The following is a 6,102-nucleotide window of genomic DNA, read 5'->3' as shown; positions in this document are numbered from 1 at the left end:
TGAAGAATCACTAACCAAGTCTAATTCCTCCTCTCCACCTCCCTCCCCACACCTTAAACATGGAGTCTCTTATAGGAAGTGGAGGACAGAAGAAGAAAAAGTGGGAGAACAGGCTTCAGTGGGTCCCACGGAAGCCGTGTGTGTGTGGCCTTAAGGGCAGATCTCACGGGTGGCCAAATGGACCCCCATCTCAAGGGCCTCCCTGGGCTCTGTCTGTTGGTGACCAGGGGCCACTTTTGTAAACATAGTTATGATGTCACTCATAGCCACACCCAAAATGCACTAGATTGGGACCTGTGTGTTGGGGAGGGGGGATCTCGGACCACAATTCCTCCCTCTTTCATCTGCGCCCTATCAGAGACCTGTAAGCGAGCATGGGGTCTGGAAGGGAGAATGCCCTCCCCTGCCCCAGCCTTCCTGTGATGGTGAGCATGGACCACTGTGCACCACCCTGGCAGGCACGTGGCCAGGGACGGGGAAGAGTGTGGTAGACAAGGTTTAGGGGACCAGGAATTCTCGGTCCATGCTTGCCCTTCTATGAAATAATATGGTGTGTTCTTTTTCTGATGGGGAACTCTAGGAGCAAGTTTTTGGAAATGAATTCAAGGAAAATAGCTTGACAGAGAAGCAGTTAGCCCTTCCATTTGGGATGACTTGCAAAGAAATAGGCCACCCACCAGTCTGTATCTAACACAAATAATAACCATTCTTTTTCTTCACGTCATAAGGACAGCACTAACTTCAGATGCAATGACATCAGAACTTCTGGGAAGCACCTTTCTTTTTCAGGATTGAATATTTGCTTCTCTCTGTGAGGAATTCTGAAATGCGCTGGAGACACACACGCAGAGCAACAAAGCATGTGAAAAACAAGATCTTCTATCATATCGGGCAAAGCTTCCACTCTCATTGTGGATCAGAATGGACACAATCCTTCCCTGACACTAAACATAACCCACCTCAGTGCATTAAAGGATGGTTCAAAACCAGGGTGTTGACGGCCCTGACCACCCCCCTGCCATGTGCCGATTGGGACCTTGACTCAGATGATTCCTGGATCAAGAGACATCTGATCTTCACTTTCCCCAAGGGTGGGCCAGAAGGGAGCTCATTTTGTATCCATCGAGGTAAGATGGTCCCAGATTCTTTTTCTTTCTGTACTTTTTCCGCTACCTTGTTTACACATCTCAGTTACTCACACACAGGAGGAGTAAACTCTTGCCACCCAGCTGCAACGCCCAGAGATTCAGGACAGGAGGGTAGATGGTTCCCGAGTGCCCTGGACCTGGAAAGGCCACGCTTCTGCAGCCTGCTTCCCAGAGCGGGCCCCGCTGGAGGACACCACCCAGGACCTTGGGACACTGGAGGCAGCGAGGCCCATGGCAGGCGGCGGCTGGGCACAGGGGCTGCAGGAGCTGGAGGAGAGGAACTTCTCAGGAGGGCCTGGCCCCTCCAGATCCCAGCAGGGTCCACCCTCTGCCCGGCATGGGGCTCCACATGATTCCATGAAGGCTGGAGGCTGTGACCAGGGGTTGGCACCCTGCCTCCTGGAAGGGCTCAGGTGAGAGGCCAAGAGTACCTCTGACAGCCTCCTCATGTGTGCCAGGGCCCAGCCAATCCCCAGCCCCCTGGTTGTAACTTCAGCCATTCCCTCCCTCAAGAAAGGTCATTGCATAGAGGTAAGAGTGGCATAGTAGAGGAATAATCTGAACTCTTCACACACCCACCCAATCATGTATCTCTTCAGAAGTTCACTATCAGGGTGAAAGATTATATGCACCTGGCCTACCCAGGACACGCTGACTGCCCAAGTGCACGGGAGACCTGCCCCCTTTCCCTACACCCAGCGACAGGTAAAAAGGTGGGCAAGTGCTGGAGGAGTGAGAATGGGGTAGGAAGGAAAGAGGAGAAGCTGAGAGGAGGAAGGGGAGAGGCACAGGGAGCAAGACAACACAAATCCAAGCCTGAGTTTCGCCTCAAGCAGGGCTCAGAAATGTGTGTCTGCAGAATTGGGACGAGTCACGTGGGGACTAAGCAACAGGATGAAGCATCAGTCACAACCTCCCTGGGCATTGCCTGGTGATGTGTAACAGACCTCTGCCAGGGTGCTGGCATTCCCATGGTGGAGGGAGGCAGAGGGGGCTGGGGAGGGCCGCCAACCCCAGACACCCGGGAGTGCTGACAAGCCTCTGCACCCCACTGGGGGTTTAAGTGTCCACTTGTGCATAATGAGGCGTTGGTCTCAGTGCTCTCTGGGACCATTCCAGCTTGAAGAGTCTGTGATGCTGAGTCTGAGAAATTGAATATTGATTGATGATTCACACTCAAGGCCTAGAGGTAATTGGAGCTAGGTGATTCCTCATAATGAATCAAAGTATCAAGTAGGTAAAACAGAATTGTTTACCCTCAGAGTTCAGCCTCAGGCAACATCGCTAAAGGGAGATATTTTTTAAAGAAATCTGTCTGCAAAACCAAGTCAGATCAGGAGATGAGGAAGTGGTGGCCTCTTCAGAGGGAGAGCGGCATGATAGGATGAAGGCTGTGAGGAGGGCACCCCCAAACCTCATCTTGCCAATGCCTGGCACACACTGATGCCCAATAAATGTCTATTGAATTAAATTGACATAAATAAAACATCCCTAAAGTACTGTGTTTGTCAGAGATTGCTAGTTAGCCCCCCAAACCAGTCTCCTTTTTTATATCTCTATAGAGCTCCCACTTTTTAGTTGAGCACAGGGCCACTCAGTATAAAAATTACTTTTCTGAGTCACCCTTGAAGCAACATATTTTGACCAAGTTTGGACCAATGATATGTTAATAGCAGTATCACATGAAAGCTTCCAGGAGCTTTCCATAAAAGACAGCTAGTCATGTCCTTTGTCTTCCTCCTTCCTGCTAGCTGGAATATGTATGTGTGATGACTGGACCTGAGCAGCCATATTGGACCAGGAAGTGATTGTGTGACTTGAGGCCATGCACAGCAAGATAGATAGTCCTGGGTGTCTGAGGACTTTGCGGAGTAGAGCCACAACACCAGTCCTGAATTGTCTGTCCTCAGACTTTTATGAGAAAGAGAAATATATTTCTATCTTGTGTAAGTCACTGATATTTTGTGTCTTTTACTCACAAATGACCCTAATCCATGCCTCTGGGTGCCAAGAAGTCCTCAGTACTGTTTGCTGAATGAATAAATGCCACAGCAGTAATGTTTATTATTGAAAAATAATAAAAATGAGGAAATATAGACAAAATATTTTCCTGTAAAGATAAAAGAGAGTTTGAGACTCATGCTCTATCCTGCCTAGAGCTAATAATCAATAACTAGGTATAAGCCGGAGTGAAACAACTGTTTCTCCACTAAATACCAAAGTGCCTCACACCGAGCTCCCCACAGCCCGTGAGCTGAGCCAGGCAAAAAGGAAACAACGTTTTTCTTTTTTAAAATTTTTATTTATCTTATTTTATATTTTTGCGGTTTTATTGAGCTATAATTGACATACAACACTGTATAACTGGAACGTGTACAGCATAATGATCTGACTTACATGTATTGTGAAATGATTACCACAGGTTTAATTAACGACCACCATCTCATATAGATACCAAAAAAAAAGAAAACAATGTCTTTCTCCTTGTGATGGGGTCTCTGAAGATCTTCTCTCTTAACGACTTTCAAACATACCATGCAGCAGCGTTACCTCTGTTAACATCATGTTGTACATTGATTGCATCCCCAGTACTTAATTTTCTTGTAATTGGAAGTTTGCACATTTTGACTACTTTCTTCCAAAGTATTTTCTATAATCATGTTTTGCTTTTGTCGTGAGCCCATATCTTCTCCCAAGAGCAGAAATAATCTTGTTGTTTCCAAATAAACTCTGTTAATGACTATGAAGTCATTTCAGGACTTAAGTTCTGATGTTTCTCCCTGCTCTGCCCTGGGGGTGCATCAAGGCTCTGGGGGACTCGGGAGTGCCACACTTGTGGGGAGGAAGTATGGGCCTCAGTCCATCTCTGCCCACGTGGCCCCTCTGTGCGGTCCTCATTGCCATGCCTCTGCACCCTCCACGGCTTTTCCATAGCCCTGGACACCAGGTCCACCACTCTACGAGTAGCTATGTCCTCCTCACCAAAACCATGAGGCTCTTCCAGGCACCCCCCACCCCCCACCCTCTCAGCAGTTTTAAGATCTCCTGGGGTCTTAGGACTTTTCCCTGATCTATCCATTTCCCTGATCCATCCATCCATCTTCCCAAGATCCATCTTGAGCACCATAGCCTTGGCCACCCAGGACCCCCTTAGGTGCTGCTCCAAGCTCTGGCCTGTGTGGGCCACACCCCAGTGCAGGGCTCCGATGCTCAGGGGTCCCCCAGCTTATCATTCTTGTGGCTCATTTGGCCTGAGTGTGCCCGACACAGAGTTCCTTCTCAGAGACTCACAGCACCAGTGGCCTTGCTTACTACCTTACCCTCCTCCCTGCAGCCCAGAAAGAATTTTCCTCCCTTCACTCGATGGTGAAGAGAATGGGCTAGGCGAGTATTCTTCCAACCAGTCGTTCATGATGTGGATCAAGGCTGCCCCAGAGAGAGAAGCCCAAGGTGACCTGGCCTACATGCCGACCTATATGACCCGATGGATTCTATGGTGTGGATTAGGGCTGCCCCAGGGAGAGAAGCCCACGGCATCCTCCCCTACATGCCCATCTGTATGACCAGGTTCATATCTAAAGTTATACGACCACACGATAACCAGACCCCATCTGCAGTGAAACCATTTAATGACTTTTTACATCATTTTTTCTTTTTCCAGTAAAAATAAGTCACGTACCCATGCCTTATAAATTTAGCCCTAACCCTCAACACAGGGCAGCAGCTCTTTACTGCCCATGGGTCCTGTCCCCATGCTATTCCACACTATTCTCTAAATAAAAGAGCACTACTGCCAGACCTTGAGAGTCCAAGAAATCTTTCTTTTGACTCTTCGGCTTGGCGACCCCGCATCAATTCACAGGTAAACTGCATACACTTCGCTCTTTATTTCTTAGCCTTTTGATCCTCACCAAAAGCCAGGCTTTTGCCAATTGAAATCCTTAGCTTTCAAGACGTTATCTCTGCTGTGGTTTTCACAAACCTATTTTATTTAGAGTCAAGGCTAAGAATATGACTCCATTTTTTGGCTCTGAACTTGTCCTCTAATGTTGGAAAGCAGGGCCATGGGCTAGAAAGGAATACCAAGAATAAAAATGATTAGTTAACTTTTCAAAATGTTTTCCTACAACGTTAAGATAAACAGATCTACTGAGTCTCAGAAAGTGCTCAGAGGTGAGGCAGAAAAACCCCAAAATCACAAAGAAACCAAGCTCCCCTGGAGCCGTAGATTCGTGGAGCCGTGCTGCCTCCGAACGTGGTGTTTAACCCTCCTTCAGCTTTCGGTCACTTGCCGTGGAAAGCATCCTGGCCCAGGACTAGCCATTCCACCGTGGATTTGCCCTGGAAGACCTTGCTTACTCTGTGACACAACATCTTCTTTAAGAGGGTCATGGGAGGAATGACCTCTGCCTCACTTTTGTGAATAATTGTGCTTCTGAGCGACTGGCTTGTTTTCCTCACTGGATGCCAGGAATCGCTGTTGTAGAACGTACCAGGGGTTGGTTTTACTCAGGTATGGTAAGACACACAGACATGGAAAGATCTGTCATGAAGGACGAAGTTTTGTAAACTCACAGATCCCGAGAAATGGGGCCATCCCACAGGCCCTGCAGGGAAGCACCAGCACAGTTAGGAGGCAGGGGGGCGGTGGGGATGCAGCCGCGCGCCTTTCCTGTGCTTTCTGTGGGAAAGGCGCAGGCAGACAGGGTAAGTAGGTTTGGGATTGGTAAGTGTGAATAACCTCAGTGGGCCCTGGGCACAGGGGCTGTCCCTAGTTGTCTGATACCTGGCCCTGGGTGAATAGGGGGAGGGTGGCTTGGAGTGTGAGGGCCCCGTGGAGGAGGTGGTTGGGGTGTGGGTTTGGGAGTGGTTGGTTTGTTTGTGAAAGATGCTTGAGGGTGAGTGGTTTACCATCTCTAGGAATTAGCTGGGGCTGTCTTCACAGGGCCATCAT

At 48.6% G+C, this 6,102-nt stretch overlaps 1 long non-coding RNA gene across 1 annotated transcript; it reads left to right on the top strand.

Annotated features, from left to right (window-relative positions):
• The first annotated feature begins 300 nt into the window (after positions 1-300).
• Positions 301-2,647, top strand: LOC138916367 (uncharacterized). Its single transcript, XR_011423573.1, has 3 exons — positions 301-425; positions 729-1,127; positions 1,206-2,647. It is a non-coding gene; the product is annotated as an uncharacterized lncRNA (long non-coding RNA).
• The last annotated feature ends 3,455 nt before the right edge of the window (positions 2,648-6,102 follow it).

Source organism: Equus caballus, chromosome 1 (assembly GCF_041296265.1).
Source record: "Equus caballus isolate H_3958 breed thoroughbred chromosome 1, TB-T2T, whole genome shotgun sequence".
Classification (NCBI taxonomy): Eukaryota; Metazoa; Chordata; class Mammalia; order Perissodactyla; family Equidae; genus Equus; species Equus caballus.
The sequence above is the reverse complement of the archived record's forward strand: the minus strand, read 5'-3'. Positions and strand labels throughout refer to the sequence as shown.